Here is a 22,716-nt window from a genome sequence, read left to right on the forward strand (position 1 = left end):
GTAGCTTAGGGTTTACAACGATGAGTAAATGACATAAAAATCCACTTCCGGGCCTACTTGGTGTGTTCTTGGGCTGAGCATTGAAGCTTTCATGTGTAGAGACTTTTCTTGGAGTTAAACGCCAGCTTTTGTGCCAGTTTGGGCGTTTAACTCCCATTCTTGTGCCAGTTCCGGCGTTTTACGCCAGAATTCTTGAGCTGACTTGGAACGCCTGTTTGGGCCATCAAATCTCGGGTAAAGTATGGACTATTATACATTTCTGGAAAGCCCAGGATGTCTACTTTCCAACGCAATTGAGAGCACGCCAATTGGGTTTCTGTAGCTCCAGAAAATCTACTTCGAGTGCAGGGAAGTCAGAATCCAATAGCATCTGCAGTCCTTTTCAGCCTCTGAATCAGATTTTTGCTCAGGTCCCTCAATTTCAGCCAGAAAATACCTGAAATCACAGAAAAATACACAAACTCATAGTAAAGTCCAGAAAAAGTGAATTTTAACTAAAAACTAATAAAAATATAATAAAAACTAACTAAAACATACTAAAAACATACTAAAAACAATGCCAAAAAGCGTATAAATTATCCGCTCATCACTATATTTCTCATCACATGTGAAACAAAGTCCGTTCTCCCTACGCCTTTCTACTTTTGCTAGGGAAATCTTCTTAATGGCAAGATTTCTTTGATTGGTGGGTGTCTTAGCAATTGGTGAATTTAATAAAGGAGGGAGATTTGTGAGAGGAGTAGTGTTTGATTGAGTGGGTGAGAGTTGTGTATCGAGATTGTGTATAATTTTTGTTTGACCAATTGATGTTTCTTGGTTTGGTCTCAGCTTTATCTTCATACAATTTGGCGAGAAAATTGGCACAAATCAAATTATCCGGGGCTTGTGCTATCACCTCTTTTCGAATTTCCGGTTTTAATCCACCAATAAAATAATCCAAAATAGCATCAGGGTTCAAACCGTAATAACGATTTGTTAAAGCAGAAAATTCTATATAATATTGATGAACATATCCAACTTGAGTGAGTTTGAATAAATCAGACCTTGGAGAATCAAATGGTGAGGGACCGAACTGTGATTCAATAGCTCTAGCCAATAATTGCCAAAAATGAAATGGGTATGTCTTGTGGATCATTTGAAACCAGGGGACAACCTCTTTCTCAAAATGTATAGCTACCAAGTTTACCTTCTGATCTTCGGGGGTTTGGTAGAACTCAAAAAATTACTCCGCACGAAATAATCAATGAAGAATATTAGAACCGTCAAACTTTGGGAACTCAACATGGATGTTACTGTAACACCCTCACTATCAGAATGTCACGCTTCCGGTTGCGCCATTCTGACAGCAAGAGGTATTATGACGACTTCATGTACTTAATAATAAAATATGAGCCTTTGACTCGAAACCGTGTTGCTATTTTATTTGAAAAATTGGAAAAATACTTTTACAATAAAATAAACAAGCATATACATAAACAAAACTTCTTACACTCAAGTAACTTATACATATTAGATATATACAAATCATATAACTCCTATCCCTCTTACAAAAATCATAATATTAATGACGAGGTAAATATAATAATAAGTAAACTAATACATCCATGCATATTGCATAAGTTAAACTAAAAAAACTCTTCATAAGTGTCTTCGTCCGTTTCCTGAAAGAAAGTCTGTAGAGGAGTGAGAACATCATCCTCGAAAGGATTCTCAGTAGAGGAATTTTAAGAATTGTCGTAAGAAGATATTGTAATTAAAACTATTTTCAAAACATAGTGATTATCAACTTATTATTCAAATCTAAAATTCGTATTTCTCTCACAAAAATTCCAAGTAAAATGACATTTTAATCAAAACTTATCTCTAATCCAGTCAATCATGGCCTCCGACCCAAACATAACCAAATCTTGGCCTCTGGCCCAAATCAAAACAATTTACCATCGAAACTCAATCTCAACATAATCAATCACAAACATAATCAAATTCAAGGCAAATACATACACAGAATACTTACCAATTAAGCAGAATTCATCAAACAAGCAAACTAAAACACTTAAGCACACAAATGCAACATGATAAATGTCTATCCCTAACCCAGCTAATGAGCTCATTTGTCGGTTTCGACCCGCACCCGACGCAATCCGTCTCGCAATCAGATAAGGCATTCCAGCGACATAACCTCTGCAAGGTCCCAAACCTTTGCAGGTGGTGATTCTCCAGCTGAAGTATGCCTGAACATGACTTCTGTAAGTACTTGTAGGCGCTGATTCTCCAGCTAAAGCATGTGCCGCTTTCTCTTGGAAGTCATTCCATATACACGGGTATCCCCGCACAATCATTCACACATAAAGCCCACGGCTTAACAATTTCACATCAGCACCTTAACCACTTACTTTCCGTCACCCTCTCGTGACCTTTTAATCATTTCATAAATCACATGTGTCGTGTTCTCTTTTCCCTTTCTTTCTTCTTCTTAACAAACCGAACTCAAATCATTTTTATTAAAAACCAACACCAACTTCAAAACCATTTTAGATTTAAACCCCTTTCAAAAGACTAACAAGAATCATTTATTAAGTAAATCTCATGGTAGAGTCTCGAGACTTTAGGGAGGATGACAATCAAACTTGTTCTTTAAAATTAATAAACTCCTTGAATCATAATTTCTTAAAATGTAGTTCTTTAATCAAACACAAAACATAAAATCTTCTTTAATGAGTAAAAATTCAATACATAATATTTTCTAAACAATTCACATTCAAAACATAAAGTTTTTCCTTAATAAATCAAACCCAAAAATAAATCTTTTATTAATAAATCAAAAACCAAACAATACGATTTCCCAAGTCCAACCTTTTTCTAACTAAACAAAGTCTTAAGTTTTATAATAAAATTTCGACAGCATCTCCCCTAAAAATCAAACTTTGCCACCCTTTTCGAGTCCCAAGCGAACCATTCTCAACCTCTTTTCAACCATTTCCAATAACTCTGACTAGTTATAATATCAAAAATCATTTTCGATAAATCAATAAAACTCATTCCCAATATCTCAGATCGTTTCAAAGGCGAATTCATTTTCTATATCAAATTAACCTCAAACCAAGAAAATCATTTTACATAGTATTTAATCAAATCGACTTTCCAACTCAATAATCATCAGAAACAGTCACAATTCAACCATCATCATAATAGCCTTAAATCAAGTACAAAAGTTAACTAAACATCTCCAATCAATCAATAAACCATTGAAACTAGCATTTATATTCATTCCAAGCAACTCAATCAATTCATAATACTTGCAAAATCATAAAAATATATTTTTCTTATTAATATCGACTTAAAATAATTTTTATTAGTGAATTAAGTTTAACAAATTACCCCTACCTCGTTCGTGATTTAACTACATGACAAATTCCATTTCCTCTTGGCCTATACCCTCAGCAGTCACAACCACAGCCCATTCCACCCTCGCAACAACGGCAGCAACCCCAAACACGATATGCAACAACCAGAAATCAATCCTTTATTACCAAAACCTCAAAATTTTTACCAAAAACATAACATAACGCATATACACTAGTTGTGAGGGTTTCAGAATAGAATGGCTTACTGTAACAAAGGGAAAATGCAAAAACAGAGTGACAGTGGATTTCGACAGTGGCAACAGTGTTTCCCGGTAATAGAGGCATGGTGGCACAGCTAGTTCCCCCTCCGGCAACGGGTGTAACGGAATCAATTTCCTTTCCCCCTTTCGAAGCCCCCCAACGGTGATGCGATGGATCTGACAGTGATGGAATTCTCGCGCTCCTCCTCTCCGCCTCGGACTCGATGATTGTGATGCGCGGAAGGCAGTTCCCTCTCTTGCAAGTTTGCTCAACGGCGTCCCCTTCTCTCCTCTTCGTCAATGGAAGCGGCGGCAGCTTCGCAGTCCACAGCAGCGTCAACGGTGGTGGCGAGACCCACGGCGCCGGCGCTGTCTTGCTCTGCTTCTCTCTACTCCCATAGCTCTGATTCTCCCTCTCTTCCCTTCTCAGCTTTCTGTCACTCTCTTTTCTCTTCTTCTGATTTCTCTTCTTTTCTTTTCCATTTTGTTTGCTGAAGTTGTATTGTATGTAGAAGTTGGCGGTGGTGAGTGAGTCATGAGGGAGGGTAAGCGTGGCTAATTGAAGAATGAACATGTAGTAGGGGTTATACGTGTAGGTGAATTGGGTAATAGGGTTAGGATTTCAATTTGGGGATTAGGGTTCTGTGTATGAAATTAGGGATTTTTGGTAATTTAGTAATTTTAATAAAATTAAAGATTAATATAGTAACTGAACTAATTCCAAATCCAATAATAATATCTATAAAATTATCATTTAATCATCAATTTACAAATTATTTTCAACTCAATGCTCTAATTCAATATTTGGAGATAATCAAATTAATTTTCTTTAAATTATAAAATAAAGCTAAAAATCTAATTATTCAAATTAAAGCATATAAAATTTTTATTATCTTTTAATCACTAAAGCTTTAAATCATATATAAGAAATTGCTTAATTGATATATAAAATCTCTTAAAAATATAATCTCAATTATATATAATAAATTATAAATAAATTTCTTATTTAACTTTTAAAAATCTGGGGTCTTACAACTGCGAATAGGATCATCAATTTTTGTGTATGGTTCTGTTATTGAGAATTTACCACCATGAGTTGAAGTGTTTGTATTCTTCGGTTGTTATAGGTTATCAATTGCTGCCTCCAGATGAGTAAAACGGGCATCAGTTGCAGTCTTTTTTGGTTCAAAACATCAATTAAGCAAGAAAGCTCACTAGTTATTGTATCCACTTTTGCATGTAGGTTTTTTTTTTGAAGTAAAGGAGCTCAACATAACAAAATGGAGCAAAAGGGGACAAATAACTAAACAGAAGACAAGAATCAATCTATAGTCATCTCCGGCATTTCCATCAATAACCATTTAGATCAACTCTACTCTACTCTTTGTAGCTCATAAGTGACCTATTGATAACTTCCGCAACTCCTGTTTCTTGACTCCTGAAGATTATGTCATTCATTTCCATCTATATTTGCCAAACGATAGCAAAAAAGTCAATTAGACACCAAGAAGATTCTTCCTTCCTTACAGTTATTCCTGTCTAGCTTTGAAAGTGTTGTTTAATTGTCCCTGAAACAACCCACAATCTACCATAGTCGAACAACTATGCACACCACATCTGTCAAGTAAGCTGACAACGAAGAAACAAGTGGTGAAAGTCCTCAACATTTTTTTTACATAAAATACACATGCTATCACGCTGATCAATAAGGCCTAACCTACGTAATCTCTCCTTAGTATTGACTCTACCAACTAGCACAAACTAGGTAAATAACTCAACACATGGAGGTACTAAACCTGTCCAAATAGAACTAGTGAAACTATAACTCGTAATGTCCTCCAGAAGTATTTTCGCTTGCAAAACCTGCACAAAGGAGTTAATAGAATAAGCGCCTGATTTATCAAATTTCCACACCAGTTGGTCCTCTCTCTCAGTTATTAACTTGATTGCTTGTAGAACTTCATGAAGTTGGTTAACTAGTTTCAACTCGCATTGGAATAGTTTCCTTCTCCATTGAAAGTTCCATATCCATTCTAGCGCATCCCAGAATTCACAATCCCCTATAACAGATTCGTTCTGATTCGAAACCGAGAAAAGCCTTGGGAAAGTGTCCTTCAATACACTAGTTGGCAACAAATTATCCTCCCAAAATCTGACTTGTCTACCGTTACCTACCTCCAAAGATAAACCCTTGATCATCTCCCTCACCTCCTACTCCTTGATCAGCAACTGACAAATATCTTTCCATGGTCCCCCTCTAGCAGATACATACTGATGACAAAGCAATACATTAGAATTTAAATTATTACAAGAATACACGATCTTCTTCTATAATAGACAATTTTCCTTAGAAAACCACCACTACCATTTGAATAACTGTGTTATATTTTGAAGTACTGCATCCCCCACTCCCAGATCTCCTGTAACACCCTGCCACACAGAGTCTTAAGCTTAAATCATAAAACAAAAGTGGTGAGGTATTACAACCTCTAAAAGTAAAATTATATATATAATATAATTAAAAAAACTTATATCTAGGAGCCTTTTTAAAGAAGGTTTAAAACAAAGTGTAAGCAGAATAACACGTCACTCACGTAAGCATTAACGTAACAAAGTAGCATAAGAGAGTTTCAAGATACAGATAACAAGGCTCCTGACCCGGATCATGAAGCTAAAATCGGACAGAGCATATAAACATATATATACATGAGAATCCCAAAATGACCTAAAGCAGAAAAATTGACAACCTGTTTCTCCGAGTCAACCTCTAAAAGGGACAAACAAAAAATACAAGGTGGAGAATCTATATACATATATAAATATAAACAAAGTACACCCCTGAGTTTCAAGAGTTCTTCGCTTCATCAGAGTCTCCAGAATACATAAAGTAGGGCTTCTCAACCTGTATCTGAAAAACCACAAATATTGTATGGGATGAAAATCGGGGGTTCTCAGTATGGTTAAGGTGCCCACATATATAATAAATAAGGCCCTGGAAAAGTCAGAGGCAATCCTAGAACTCTTACATTTAGATTATAAAACTTAAATAATTAAAAACGAAAGCCATAAGTAAGGGTGGTTGTCTAAGGTTCTAAACTTAACCAACTCTATCCAAAACCCTAAATTCTCCACCTTTCCTCCAATCCCTAACTCTGAAAAAACAACAGACATACAAACAGATAAAGTAAACATAGGTAGAATACAAATAATATGGATAGCAAATATAACAAATAGCATATTATAATCACTTAGGCAATCCCAATTAATGCACAAGCAATCAAAACACATAAATGCATATGATGCATGCCTGTTCTATGGCTGATGATATCATCTGTTGGTTATATAGCCAACCTGAGACATTCTGGTAGCTGACCATGGACAAAAACACCCATGCAGAGCAAGTGGGTTTGAGCTATGATGAGCGGATAATTTATACGCTTTTTGGCATTGTTTTTACATAGTTTTTAGTATGATTTAGTCAGTTTTTAGTATATTTTTATTAGTTTTTAAGAAACATTTACATTTTTGGACTTTACTATGAGTTTGTGTGTTTTTCTATGATTTTAGGTATTTTCTGGCTGAAATTGAGGGACCTGAGCAAAAATCTGATTCAGAGGTTGACAAAGGACTGCAGATGCTATTGGATTCTGACCGCCCTGCACTCGAAATAGATTTTTTTGAGCTACAGAAGTCCAAATGGCGCGTTCTCAATTGCGTTGAAAAGTAGACATCCAAAGATTTCCAGCAATATATAATAGTCTACACTTTGACCGAGTTTAGATGGCACAACCTGGCGTTCAACGCCATCTTTATGCCCTATTCTGGCGTTAAACGCCAGAAACAAGTTGCAAGCTAGAGTCAAACGCCAGAAACAAGTTACAAACTGGCGTTTAACTCCAAAGAAGGTCTCTACACGTGAAAGCTTCAATGCTCAGCCCAAGCACACACCAAGTGGGCCCAGAAGTGGATTTCTGCATCATTTACTTATTTTTGTAACCCTAGTAACTAGTTTAGTATAAATAGAACTTTTTACTATTGTACTCACATCTTTCGATCATCCTTGATCTTGGGATCAGGTCTTATTCCCTATTTTTTTGAATTCATATGACATTTTGGGAGGCTGGCGATTCGGCCATGCCTAGACCTTGTTCTTATGTATTTTCAACGGTGGAATTTCTACACACCATAGATTAAGGTGTGGAGCTCTACTGTTCCTCGAGTATAAATGCAAAATACTATTGTTCTTCTATTCAATTCATACTTATTCTTATTCTAAGATATTCATTCGCACCCAATAACATGATGAATGTGATGATTATGTGACACTCATCACCATTCTCACTTATGAACGCGTGATTGACAACCACTTCCATTTTACATGAAAACAACCTTGAATGTATATCTCTTGGGTTTCTAATCAACGATTCACATCGACTCCCCTCTGATAATGGGGCATCTGAATCTGAGATTAGAATCTTCGTGGTATAGGCTAGAATCCATTGGCAGCATTCCTGAGATCCGGAAAGTCTAAACCTTGTCTGTGGTATTCCGAGTAGGATCTGGGATGGGATGACTGTGACGAGCTTCAAACTCACGACTGTAGGGCGTGGTGACAGACGCAAAAGGATAGTAAATCCTATTCCTACACGATCGAGAACCAACAGCTAATTAGCCATACGATATATGTGCATGGTATTTTTCATCCGAGACGAGCAATTCGGCAGTTGATTAGCCATACAAAAACCGCAGAGGACCATTTTCACTGAGAGGATGGGAAGTAGCCATTGAGAACGGTGACACCCAACATACAGCTTGCCATGGAAAGGAGTATGAAGCATTGGATGAAGGCAATAGGAAAGCAGAGATTCAGAAGGAACAATGCATCTCCATACGCTTATCTGAAATTCCCACCAATGAATTACATAAGTATATCTATCTTTATTTTGTATTTATTTATATTTTATTTATTAAAACTCCATAACAATCTGAATCCGCCTGACTGAGATTTACAAGATGACCATAGATTGCTTCAAGCCGACAATCTCCGTGGGATCGACCCTTACTCACGTAAGGTTTATTACTTGGACGACCCAGTGCACTTGCTGGTTAGTTGTGCGAAGTTGTGAAAAAGAGTTGAGATTACAATTGTGTGTACCAAGTTGTTGGCACCATTGAGATCCCAATTTCGTGCACCAAGTTTTTGGCGTCGTTGCCGGGGATTGTTCGAGTTTGGACAACTGACGGTTCATCTTGTTGCTCAGATTAGGTAATTTTCTTCTTGTTTCAACCTTTATTTTATTTTCAAAAAACTTTCAAAAATCTTTCAAAAAAAATTTCTTCTTCTTTTTCATTTTTCTAAAATAATTTTCAAAAAAAATTTAATAAAAACAAAAAAACAAAAATATTTAGTGTTTCTTGTTTGAGTCTAATGTCAATTTTTAAGTTTGGTGTCAATTGCATGTTTTTAAAATTTGTGCATTTTTCGAAAAATTCATGCATTGCATTCTTCATGATCTTCAAGTTGTTCTTGACAAGTCTTCTTGTTTGATCTTCATATTTTCTTGTTTTGTGTCTTTTGTTGTTTTTCATATGCATTTTTGAATTGTTAGTGTCTAAACATGAAAAATCTCTAAGTTTGGTGTCTTGCATGTTTTTCTTTTCTTGAAAATTTTTCAAAAATAAGTTCTTGAGGTTCATCATGTTCTTCAAAGTGTTCTTGGTGTTCATCTTGATATTCAAAGTGTTCTTGCATGCATCATTGGTTTTGATCCAAAATTTTTATGTGTTGAGTCATTTAGTTATTTTTCTCTTTTCTCATTAAAATTCAAAAATAAAAAAATATATATTTTCCTTATTTTACTCATAATTTTCGAAATCTTTGGGTTGACTTAGTCAAAAAAATTTTAAATAAGTTGTTTCTTGTTAGTCAAGTCAAGATTTCAATTTAAAAAATTTATCTTTTCAAAATCTTTTTCAAAAATCAAATTTTTTTCATTTTTATTTCATGTTTTTCGAAAAATTTTTAAAATTGATTTTTAAAATCTTTTTCTTATCTTTATTTCATAATTTTCGAAATTATTACTAACAATTAATGTTTTGATTCAAAAATTTCAAGTTTGTTACTTTCTTGTTAAGAAGGGTTCAATCTTTAAATTCTAGAATCATATCTTTTAGTGTCTTGTTAGTCAAGTCATCAACTTCAATTTTCAAAATCAAATCTTTTTGAAATTTCTTTTTCAAATCTTTTTCAAAATAAATTTCAATCATATCTTTTTAATCATATCTTTTTCAAATCATATCTTTTTCAAACTTTGATTTCAAAAAATCTTTTCTAAATTTCTATCTTTTCAAAATTGATTTTCAAATCTTTTTCAACTAACTAATTGACTTTTTGTTTGTTTTACTATTTCTTATCTTTTTCAAAACCACCTAACTACTTTTCTCTCTCTAAATTTTGAAAATCACCTTTCTCTTTTTCAAAAATCTTTTTATTTAACTAATTATTTTAACTTTTAATTTTATTTATTCTCTTAATTTTCGAATTCAAACTATATTTTAAAATAAAAACAAAAATATTTTTCTTTTTTCTTAATTAAAATTCAAATTTCCCTCTCTCTCTTTCTATTTATTTTATTTATTCACTAACACTTCTCTTCATCTTAAAATTCGAACCCTCTCTTCCTCTCTGTGTTCAAATTTTTCTCTTCTCCTTCTTCTATTATTTTCTTCTTCTACTCACATAAAGGAATCTCTATACTGTGATATAGAGGATTCCATACTTTCTTTTTTTCTTCTCTTTCATATGAGCAGGAACAAGGAAAAAGGCATTCTTGTTGAAGCTGATCATGAACCTGAAAGGACCTTGAAGAGGAAGCTAAGAGCAGCTAAAGCACAGTACTCTGAAAAGGACCTAACTGAAATTTTCGAACAAAAAAAGGATATGGCAGCCAAACCCAACAACAACAATGCAAGGAAGATGCTTGGTGACTTTACTGTACCAAATTCCAACTTCCATGGAAGAAGCATCTCAATCCCTGCCATTGGGGCAAACAATTTTGAGCTAAAGCCTCAATTAGTTTCTTTGATGCAACAGAATTGCAAGTTTTATGGACTTCCATCAGAAGATCCTTTTCAGTTCTTAAATGAATTCTTACAAATCTGTGATACTGTTGAGACCAATGGAGTTGATCCCGAGGTCTATAAGCTTATGTTTTTCCCTATTGCTGTAAGAGACAAAGCTAGAACATGGTTGGACTCTCAACCTAGAAATAGCCTGAACTCTTGGGATAAGCTGGTCATGGCTTTCTTAGCCAAGTTCTTTCCTCCTCAAAAGCTGAGCAAGCTTAGAGTGGATGTTCAAACCTTCAGGTAGAAAGAAGGTGAATCTCTCTATGAAGCTTGGGAGAGATACAAGCAACTGACCAAAAAGTGTCCTTCTGACATGCTTTCAAAATGGACCATCCTGGATATATTCTATGATGGTCTGTCTGAATTGTTGGTGGACGAAATTGTGATCAACAATAATGGCTCTTTGGCATGTGCATAAAAACATTAACTCAGCACTTTCTTTCCACAATCTCGTTCAACTAACCAGCAAGTGTACTGGGTCGTCCAAGTAATAAACCTTACGTGAGTAAGGGTCGATCCCACAGAGATTGTTGGTTTGAAGCAAGCTATGGTCACCTTGTAAATCTCAGTTAGGCAGATTAAATGGTTATGGATTTCGAAAATTAATAATAAACAGAAAATAAAATAGGATAGAAATACTTATGTAAAATAATGGTGGGGATTTCAGATAGGCGTGTGGAGATGCTACAATCCTCTCGAATCTCTATTTTCTTATTACATTCATCCAATCCTTCTTACTCCTTTCCATGGCAAGCTGTATGTAGGGCATCACCATCGTCAATGGCTACTTTTCATCCTCTCGGGAAAATGGTCCTATGCGCTGTCACTGCATGGCTAATCGTCTGGAGGCATCACCCTTGACAATGGCTACATCCCATCCTCTCAGTGAAAATGGTCCAAATGCTCTGTCACAGCATGGCTAATCATTTGTCGGTTCTCAATCAGGTTGGAATAGAATCCATTGATTCTTTTGCGTCTGTCACTGACGCCCAGCCTTCAGGAGTTTGAAGCTCGTCACAGTCATTCAATACCGGAATCTTACTCGGAATACCACAGACAAGGTTAGACTTTCCAGATTCCCGGAATCCTACTTGAAATACCACAGACAAGGTTAGACTTTCCAGATTCCCATGAATGCTGCCATCTATCTAGCTTATACCACGAAGATTCTGTTGGGGAATCTAAGAGATATGCGCCCGGCCCAAGGTAGAACGGAAGTGGTTGTCAGTCACGTGCGTTCATAGGTGAGAATGATGATGAGTGTCACGGATCATCACATTCATCAAGTTGAAGTGAAACGTATATCTTGGAATAAGAATAAAAGAGAATTGAATAGAAGATAATAGTAATTGTATTGAAACTTGAGGTACAGCAGAGCTCCACACCCTTAATCTATGGTGTGTAGAAACTCCACCGTTGAAAATACATAAGTGAAAGGTTCAGGCATGGCCGAATGGCCAACCCCCCTGGTCTAAGGACTAGGCATCCAGAGATGATCCTCAGATCTAAAGTGATCAAAAGATGTCTAATACAATAGTAAATTAACCTATTTATACTAGACTAGCTACTAGGGTTTACATGAGTAAGTAATTGATGCATAAATCCACTTCCGGGGCCCACTTGGTGTATGTTTGGGCTGAGCTTGATCTATCCACAATCTGAGGCTTTTATTGGAGTTGAACGCCGAGTTATGACGTGTTTTGGGCGTTCAACTCCGGGTCGTGACGTGTTTCTGGCGTTTAACTCCAGACAACAGCATGTACTTGGCGTTGAGCGCCACTTTACGTCGACAATTCCCGATTAAAGTATGAACTATTATATATTGCTGGAAAGCTCTGGATGTCTACTTTCCAACGCCGTTGAGAGCGCGCCATTTGGAGTTCTGTAGCTCCAGAAAATTCATTTTGAATGCATGGAGGTCAGATTCCAACATCATCAGCAGTCCTTTGTCAACCTTCTATCAGAGTTTTGCTCAAGTCCCTCAATTTCAGCCAGAAATTACCTGAAATCACAGAAAAATACACAAACTCATAGTAAAGTCCAGAAATGTAAATTTAACATAAAAACTAATGAAAACATCCCTAAGAGTAGCTTGAACTTACTAAAAACTACCTAAAAACAATGCCAAAAAGCGTATAAATATCCGCTCATCACAACACCAAACTTAAATTTTTGCTTGTCCCCAAGCAACTGAAAATCAAATAGGATAAAAAGAAGAGAATATACTATAAATTCCAAAATATCAATGAATATTAATTATAATTAGATGAGCGGGACTTGTAGCTTTTTTGCTTCTGAACAGTTTTGGCATCTCACTTTTTCCTTTGAAGTTTAGAATGATTGGCTTCTATAGGAACTTAGAATTTCAGATAGTGTTATTGATTCTCCTAGTTAAGTATGTTGATTCTTGAACACAGCTACTTTTATGAGTCTTGGCCGTGGCCCTAAGCACTTTGTTTTCCAGTATTACCACCGGATACATAAATGCCACAGACACATGACTGGCTGAACCTTTTCAGATTGTGACTCAGCTTTGCTAGAGTCCCCAGTTAGAGGTGTCCAGAGCTCTTAAGCACACTCTTTTTGCTTTGGATCACGACTTTAACCACTCAGTCTCAAGCTTTTCACTTGGACCTTCATGACACAAGCACATGGTTAGGGACAGCTTGATTTAGCCGCTTAGGCCTGGATTTTATTTCCTTGGGCCCTCCTATCCATTGATGCTCAAAGCCTTGGATCCTTTTTACCCTTGCCTTTTGGTTTTAAGGGCTATTGGCTTTTTCTGCTTGCTTTTTCTTTTTCTTTCTATTTTTTTCGCCATTTTTTTCCGCAAGCTTTTCTTTTTTTTTTTCACTGCTTTTTCTTGCTTCAAGAATCAATTTTATGATTTTTCAGATTATCAATAACATTTCTCTTTGTTCATCATTCTTTCAAGAGCCAACAGTTTTAACATTCATAAACAACAAGATCAAAAATATGCACTGTTCAAGCATTCATTCAGAAGACAAAAAGTATTGTCACCACATCAATATAATTAATACTAAATTCAAGGATAAATTCAAAATTTATGTACTTCTTGTTCTTTTGAATTAAAACATTTTTCATTTAAGAGAGGTGAAGGATTAATGGAATTATTCATAGCTTTAAGACATAGTTACTAACTACTAATGATCATGAAGTAGAGACACAAAACATAGATAAACACAACATAAAAACCGAAAAGCAGAAAGAAATAAGAACAAGGAATGAATCCACCTTAGTGGCGTCTTCTTCTTGAAGGTCCAACAATGTCCTTAAGCTCTTCTATGTCCCTTCCTTGCCTTTGTTGCTCCTCCCTCATTGCTCTTTGATCTTCTCTTATTTCATGGAGAATGATGGAGTGCTCATGATGTTCCACCCTTAATTGTTCCACATTGTGGCTTAAATCTTCTAAGGAAGTGTTGAGTTGTTCCCAATAGTTGTTGGGAGGAAAGTGCATCCCTTGAGGCATCTCAGGGATTTCTTGATGATGAGCTTCCTCATGCATCTCTTGAGATCCGTGGAGGGTCTCTCTTACTTGCTCCATCCTCTTCTTGGTGATGGGCTTATCCTCTTCAATGGGGATGTCTCATTCTATGATAACTCCAGCTGAGTAACATAGATGGCAAATAAGGTGAGAAAAAGCTAGCTTAGCCATGGTGGAGGGCTTTTCGGCTATTTTGTAGAATTCATTGGAGATGACTTCATGAACTTCTACTTCCTCTCCAATCATGATGCTATGAATCATGATGGCCCGATCCACAGTAACTTCAGATCGGTTGCTAGTGGGAATGATGGAGCGTTGAATGAACTCCAACCATCCTCTAGCCACAGGCTTGAGGTCCAGTCTTCTTAGTTGAACTGGCTTGCCTTTGGAGTCTCTTTTCCATTGAGCTCCTTCCACACATATGTCCATTAGGACTTGGTCCAACCTTTGATTAAAGTTGACCCTTCTAGTGTAGGGGCGTTCATCTCCTTGCATCATGGGTAAGTGAAACGCCAACCTCACATTTTCCGGACTAAAATCTAAGTATTTCCCCTGAACCATTGTGAGATAATTCTTTGGATTCGGGTTCATACTTTGATCATGGTTCCTAGTGATCCATGCATTGGCATAGAACTCTTGAACCATTAAGATTCCGACTTGTTGTATGGGGTTGGTTAGGACTTCCCAACCTGTTCTTCGGATCTCATGTCGGATCTCCGGATACTCATTTTTCTTGAGCTTGAAAGGGACCTCAGGGATCACCTTCTTCTTTGCCACAACATCATAGAAGTGGTCTTGATGGCTTTTAGAGATGAATCTTTCCATCTCCCATGACTCGGAGGTGGAAGCTTTTGTCTTCCTTTTTCCTTTTCTAGAGGATTCTCCGGTCTTAGGTGCCATTGATGGTAATGGAAAACAAAAAAGATTATGCTTTGACCACACTAAACTTAAAATATTGCTCGCCCTCGAGCAATAGAAGAAAGAAGAGAGGAAGAAGAAGAAGAAAATATGGAGGAGAAGGAGAGATGGTGTTTCGGCCAAGGTGGAGAAGAGGGGATTTGTGTTGTGGGAAAATAAAGTAGAATGGAAGGGTATATATAGGAAAATGGGAGAGGGTAGGTTCGGCCATTTAGGGTGGGTTTGGGTGGGAAAGTGTTTTTGAATTTTGAAGGTAGGTGGGGTTTTTGGGGAAGAGTGGATGGATGTGAGTGGTGAAGGGGGTAATTGGGAAGAGAGATTGAAGTTGATGGGAAGTGTGACATGGGGAAGAGTGAAATAGGATTAGGAGATAAGGTGGGAATATGTTAGGTGGGGATCCTGTGGGGTCCACAGATCCTGAGGTGATCCTGTGGGGTCCACAGATCCTGAGGTGATCCTGTGGGGTCCACAGATCCTGAGGTGTCAAGGAATTACATCCCTGCACCAAATAGGCATGTAAAATGCCTTTGCATACCATTCTGGCGTTTAAACAACGAGGTGATGCACGTTCTGGGCGTTTAATGCCCATGTGAAGCATGTTCTGGGCGTTCAACGCCCATGTGTAGCATGTTTCTGGCGTTGAACACCAGTTCCATGCTTGTTACTGGCGTTCAGCGCCAGCTTTTCTCAAGGCACATTCCTGGCGTTCAAACGCCAGAATTTTGCTTGTTTCTAGCATTCAGCGCCAGATTCATGCTCTATTCTGGCGTTGAACGCCAGCCAGATGCTCCTTACTGGCGTTGAACGCCAGTCTGCCTTTCCTTCAGGGTGCGAATTTTTTCTGCTGTTTTTTATTCTGTTTTTAATTTTTTATGATTTTTTCGTGACTCCTCATGATCATGTACCTAATAAAACACAAAATAACAATAAAATAAAATAAAATAAAAATTAGATAAATAAAATTGGGTTGCCTCCCAACAAGCGCTTCTTTAATGTCAATAGCTTGACATTGTGCTTTCATGGAGCCACAAAGGTGATCAGGTCAATGTTGTATAGTCCCAACACCAAACTTAGAGTTTGGATATGGGGTCTTAACACCAAACTTAGAGTTTGGTTGTGGCCTCCCAACACCAAACTTAGAGTTTGACTGTGGGGGCTCTTCTTGACTCTGAACTGAGAGAAGCTCTTCATGCTTACTCTCCTTTATCACAGAGGGATGGCCCTGTGCCTTAAACACAAGGTAGTCCCCATTCAATTGAAGGACTAATTCACCTCTGTTGACATCTATCACAGCTCCTGCTGTGGCTAGGAAAGGTCTTCCAAGGATGATACACTCATCCTCTTCCTTCCTAGTGTCTAAGATTATGAAATCAGCAGGGATGTAAAGGCCTTCAACCTTTACTAACACGTCCTCTACTATTCCATAAGCTTGTCTCAATGACTTGTCTGCCAATTGTAATGAGAACAAGGCAGGTTGTACCTCAATGATTCCCAGCTTCTCCATTACAGAGAGTGGCATAAGATTTATCCCTGACCCCAGATCACATAGAGCTTTTTCAAAGGTCAATGTGCCTATGGTACAAGGTATTAAGAATTTGCCAGGATCTTGTTTCTTTTGAGGTAAAATTTGCTGAATCCAGGTATCTGGTTCACTAATGAGCAAGGGAGGTTCACTTTCCCCAGTCTCATTACCAAACAACTTGGCATTCAGCTTCATGATAGCTCCTAAACATTGAGCAACTTGCTCTCCAATCACATCTTCATCCTCTTCAGAGGAAGAATAGTCTTCAGAGCTCATGAATGGCAGAAGGAGATTTAATGGAATCTCTATGGTCTCTATTTGAGCCTCAGATTCCTTTGGATCCTTAATAGGAAACTCCCTCTTGCTTGAGAGACGTCCCAGGAGGTCCTCCTCACTAGGATTTTCGTCCTCCTCCTCCCTTGTGCATTCGGCCATATTGATTAAATCAATGGCCTTGCACTCTCCTTTTGAATTCTCTTCTGTATTGCTTGGGAGAATACTGGGAGGAGTTTCAATGACTTTCTTACTCAGCTGGCCCACTTGTGCCTCCAGATTTCTGATGGAGGATCTTGTTTCACTCATGAAATTGAAAGTGGCCCTTGACAGATCAGAGACTAAATTGGCTAAATTAGAAGTGTTTTATTCAGAATTCTCTGTCTGTTGCTGAGAAGATGATGGAAAAGGCTTGCTATTGCTCAACCAATTGCGTCCACCCTGGTTAAAGCCTTGTTGAGGCTTTTGTTGATCCTTCCATGAGAAATTTGGATGATTTCTCCATGATGAATTATAGGTGTTTCCATAAGGTTCACCCATGTAATTTACCTCTGCTATTGCAGGGTTCTCAGGATCATAAGCTTCTTCAGAAGCTGCCTCTTTAGTACTGTTGGATGTATTTTGCCATCCATTCAGACTTTGAGAGATTATGTTGACTTGCTGAGTCAACACTTTGTTCTGAGCTAATATGGCATTCAGAGCATCAATTTCAAGAACTCCCTTCCTCTGAGGCGTCCCATTATTCATGGAATTCCTCTCAGAAGTGTACATGAATTGATTATTTGCAACCATGTCAATTAGTTCTTGAGCTTCTGCAGGCGTTTTCTTTAGGTGAATGGATCCACCTGCAGAATGGTCCAATGACATTTTTGAAAATTCAGATAGACCATAATAGAATATATCCAATATGGTCCATTCTGAAAACATGTCAGATGGACACCTTTTGGTCAACTGCTTATATCTTTCCCAAGCTTCATAGAGGGATTCACCATCTTTTTGTTTGAAGGTTTGAACATCCACTCTAAGCTTGCTCAGCTTTTGAGGAGGAAAGAATTTATCCAAGAAAGCCGTGACCAGCTTATCCCATGAGTCCAGGCTATCCTTAGGTTGTGAATTCAACCATATTCTAGCTCTGTCTCTTACTGCAAAATGGAAAAGCATGAGTCTGTAGACTTCAGGATCTACTCCATTCGTCTTTACAGTCTCACAAATCTACAAGAACTCAGTTAAAAACTGATATAGATCTTCAGATGGAAGTCCATAGAACTTGCAGTTTTGTTGCATTAAGGCAACTAATTGAGGCTTAAGCTCAAAATTATTGGCTCCAATGGCAGGAATGGAGATGCTTCTTCCATCAAATTTGGACGTGGGCTTGGTAAAGTCACTAAGCATCCTTCTTGCATTATCATTATTGGGTTCGGCTGCCATCTCCTTCTCTTGTTCGAAATTTTCTGAAAGGTTACTTCTGGATTGTTGTAATTTAGCTTCTCTTAGTTTCCTCTTCAAAGTCCTTTCAGGTTCTGGATCAGCTTCAACAAAAGTGTCTTTTTCCTTGTTCCTGCTCATATGAAAGAGAAGAAAACAAGAAAAGAAAGAGGAATCCTCTATGTCACAGTATAGAGATTCCTTTATGTTAGTAGAAAAAGAAGGGGATAGAAGAAAGAAAAGTGAAGAATCCAAACACAAGGGATAGATTGGGTTCGGATTTTTAGATGAAGAGAGGTGAAGAAAAGTGTTAGTAAATAAATAATTAAATAGAATAAGAGAGAAGAGGTATAGAATTCGAAAATAATTTTAAAAAAAGGGTTAGTAATTTTCGAAAATTAAAGATAAGATACAATTAAAATTAAAATTTAAAACAATTAAAGAGAATTTTTGAAAAAGAAAGAGGTATTTTCGAAAATTAGAGAGGGAAAAGTAGTTAGGTGGTTTTGAAAAAGATAAACACAAAGTCAAAGAGTTAGTTGAAAAAGATATTAAAATCAAATTTGAAAAGATAAGAAGATAAGTTAGATAAGATATTTTGAAATCAAATTTTGAAAAAGATAAGATAAAAAGATAAGAAGATAAGATAAAAAGATAAGATTTTTAAGAAAAAGATATTTTGAGAAAGATTTAATTTTTAAAATGACTTAACTAACAAGAAACTACAAGATAAGATTCTAAAACTTAAAGATTGAACCTTTCTTAACAAGAAAGTAACAAACTTCAAATTTTTTGAACCACTCACATTAATTGTTAGCTAGTTTTCGAAAATTAGATATAAAGATAAGAAAAAGATTTTGAAAAATAATTTTTTTTTAATTTTCAGAAATAAGGAAAAAAATGAAAAAGATATGATTTTTGAAAAAGATTTTGAAAAGATAAGATTTTTTAAAATTGAAAATTTGACTTGACTCATAAGAAACAACTAATTTTAAAAATTTTTGACTTGGTCAACTCAAATTTTCAAAATTTTGGAGAAAAGTAAGGAAAAGATATTTTTTTATTTTTGAAATTTTTATTGATGAGAGAGAAAAACAACAAAAATACTCAATGCATGAAATTTTTAGATCAAAACAATGAATGCATGCAAGAACACTATGAATGTCAAGATGAACACCAAGAACACTTTGAAGATCATGATGAACATCAAGAACATAATTTTGAAAAATTTTTGATGCAAAGAAAACATGCAAGACATCAAACTTAGAAATCTTTAATGCATGGACTCTAACAAACGAAAAATGCATATGAAAAACAACAAACAACACAAAACAAGAAAACATCAAGATCAAACAAGAAGACTTACCAAGAACAACTTGAAGATCATGAAGAACACTATGAATGCATGGAATTTTCGAAAAATACAAGAAAAATTTTTTTAAAGCATGCAATTGACACCAAACTTAAAAATTGACTCAAGACTCAAATAAGAAACACAAAATATTTTTTATTTTTATGATTTTATTAATTTTTTTGGATTTTTATTATATTTTTCGAAAATAAAGTTTGAAAAACGAAAAAGAAAAGAAAAATTTTGAAAAAGATTTTTGAAAAGAAAATTACCTAATCGGAGCAACAAGATGAACCGTCAGTTGTCTATACTCGAACAATCCCCGGCAACGGCGCCAAAAACTTGGTGGACGAAATTGTGATCAACAATAATGGCACTTTGGCATGTGCATAAAAACATTAACTCAGCACTTTCTTTCCACAATCTCGTTCAACTAACCAGCAAGTGTACTGGGTCGTGCAAGTAATAAACCTTACGTGAGTAAGGGTCGATCCCACAGAGATTGTTGGTATGAAGCAAGCTATGGTCACCTTGTAAATCTCATTTAGGCAGATTAAATGGTTATGGATTTCGAAAATTAATAATAAACAAAAAATAAAATAGGATAGAAATACTTATGTAAATTAATGGTGGGGATTTCAGATAGGCGTGTGGAGATGCTACAATCCTCTCGAATCTCTATTTTCTTATTACATTCATCCAATCCTTCTTACTCCTTTCCATGGCAAGCTGTATGTAGGGAATCACCATCGTCAATGGCTACTTTTCATCCTCTCGGAAAAATGGTCCTATGCACTGTCACTGCATGGCTAATCGTCTGGAGGCATCACCCTTGACAATGGCTACATCCTATCCTCTCAGTGAAAATGGTCCAAATGCTCTGTCACAGCACGGCTAATCATCTGTCGGTTCTCAATCAGGTTGAATAGAATCCCTTGATTCTTTTGCGTCTATCACTGACGCCCAGCCTTCAGGAGTTTGAAGCTCGTCACAGTCATTCAATACCGGAATCTTACTCGGAATACCACAGACAAGGTTAAACTTTCCAGATTCCCGGAATCCTACTCGGAATACCACAGACAAGGTTAGACTTTCCGGATTCCCATGAATGCCGCCATCTATCTAGCTTATACCACGAAGATTCTGTTGGGGAATCTAAGAGATATGCGCCCGGCCTAAGGTAGAACAGAAGTGGTTGTCAGTCACGTGCGTTCATAGGTGAGAATGATGATGAGTGTCACGGATCATCACATTCATCAAGTTGAAGTGCAACGCATATCTTGGAATAAGAATAAAAGAGAATTGAATAGAAGATAATAGTAATTGTATTGAAACTTGAGGTACAGCAGAGCTCCACACCCGTAATCTATGGTGTGTAGAAACTCCACCGTTGAAAATACATAAGTGAAAGGTTCAGGCATGGCCGAATGGCCAGCCCCCCTGGTCTAAGGACTAGGCGTCCAGAGATGATCCTCAGATCTAAAGTGATTAAAAGATGTCTAATACAATAGTAAATTAACCTATTTATACTAGACTAGCTACTAGGGTTTACATGAGTAAGTAATTGATGCATAAATCCACTTCCGGGGCCCACTTGGTGTATGTTTGGGCTGAGCTTGATCTATCCACGATCTGAGGCTTTTATTGGAGTTGAACGCCGAGTTATGACGTGTTTTGGGCGTTCAACTCCGGGTCGTGACGTGTTTCTGGCGTTTAACTCCAGACAACAGCATGTACTTGGCGTTGAGCGCCACTTTACGTCGACAATTCCCGAATAAAGTATGGACTATTATATATTGCTGGAAAGCTCTGGATGTCTACTTTCCAACGCCGTTGAGATCGCGCCATTTGGAGTTCTGTAGCTCCAGAAAATTTATTTTGAGTGCAGGGAGGTCAGATTCCAACAGCATCAGCAGTCCTTTGTCAGCCTCCTATCAGAGTTTTGCTCAAGTCCCTCAATTTCAGCCAGAAATTACCTAAAATCATAGAAAAACACACAAACTCGTATTAAAGTCCAGAAATGTGAATTTAACATAAAAACTAATGGAAACATCCCTAAAAGTAGCTTGAACTTACTAAAAACTACCTAAAAACAATGCCAAAAAGCGTATAAATTATCCGCTCATCAATTGTCTAAGATGTCATTGGACCATTAAGCAGGTGGATCTATTCACCTGAAGAAAATACCTGCAGAAGCTCAGGAACTCATTGAAATGGTTGCAAATAACCAGTTCATGTACACCTCTGAAAAGAATCCTATGAGTAATGGGACGCCTCAGAGGAAGAGAGTTCTTGAAATTGATGCTCTGAATGCCGTATTGGCTCAGAACAAAATGTTGAATCGACAAGTTAATATGATTTCTCAGAGTCTGAATGGTTTGCAAAATGCATCCAACAGTACTAAAGAAGCATCTTCTGAAGAAGAAGCTTATGACCCTGAGAACCCTGCAATGGCAGAGGTGAATTACATGGGTGAAGCCTATGGAAACACCTATAATCCCTCATGGAGAAATCATCCAAATTTCTCATGGAAGGATCAACAAAAGCCTCAGCAAGGCTTTAATAATGGTGGAAGAAATAGGTTTAGTAATAGCAAGCCTTTTCCATCATCCTCTCAGCAACAGACAGAGAATTCTGAGCAAAGCCCCTCTAACTTAGCAAACATAGTCTCTGATCTATCTTAGGCCACTCTAAGTTTCATGAATGAAACAAGGTCCTCCATTAGAAATTTGGAGGCACAAGTGGGCCAGCTGAGTAAAAGAGTCACTGAAACTTCTCCTAGTACTCTCCCAAGTAATACAGAAGAGAATCCAAAAAGAGAGTGCAAGGCCATAACCTTACTTGGTGTGGCCAAACCTAGAGAAGAGGAGGAGGACGTGAATCCCAATGAGGAAGACCTCATGGGACGTCCTCTGGACAAAAAGAAGTTCCCAATTGAGGAACCTACTAAATCTAAGGCTCATCTAGAGACCATAGAGATTTCATTCACT

The 22,716-nt window shown here is 36.9% G+C and overlaps 1 non-coding gene across 1 annotated transcript; it reads left to right on the plus strand.

The window, feature by feature from the left end:
• The first annotated feature begins 17,875 nt into the window (after window positions 1-17,875).
• LOC112713164 (small nucleolar RNA R71) lies at window positions 17,876-17,979 on the plus strand. The gene has a single exon (XR_003158138.1). It is a non-coding gene; the product is annotated as a small nucleolar RNA R71 (small nucleolar RNA).
• Window positions 17,980-22,716: the final 4,737 nt, after the last annotated feature.

Source organism: Arachis hypogaea, chromosome 9, assembly GCF_003086295.3.
Source record: "Arachis hypogaea cultivar Tifrunner chromosome 9, arahy.Tifrunner.gnm2.J5K5, whole genome shotgun sequence".
Classification (NCBI taxonomy): Eukaryota; Viridiplantae; Streptophyta; class Magnoliopsida; order Fabales; family Fabaceae; genus Arachis; species Arachis hypogaea.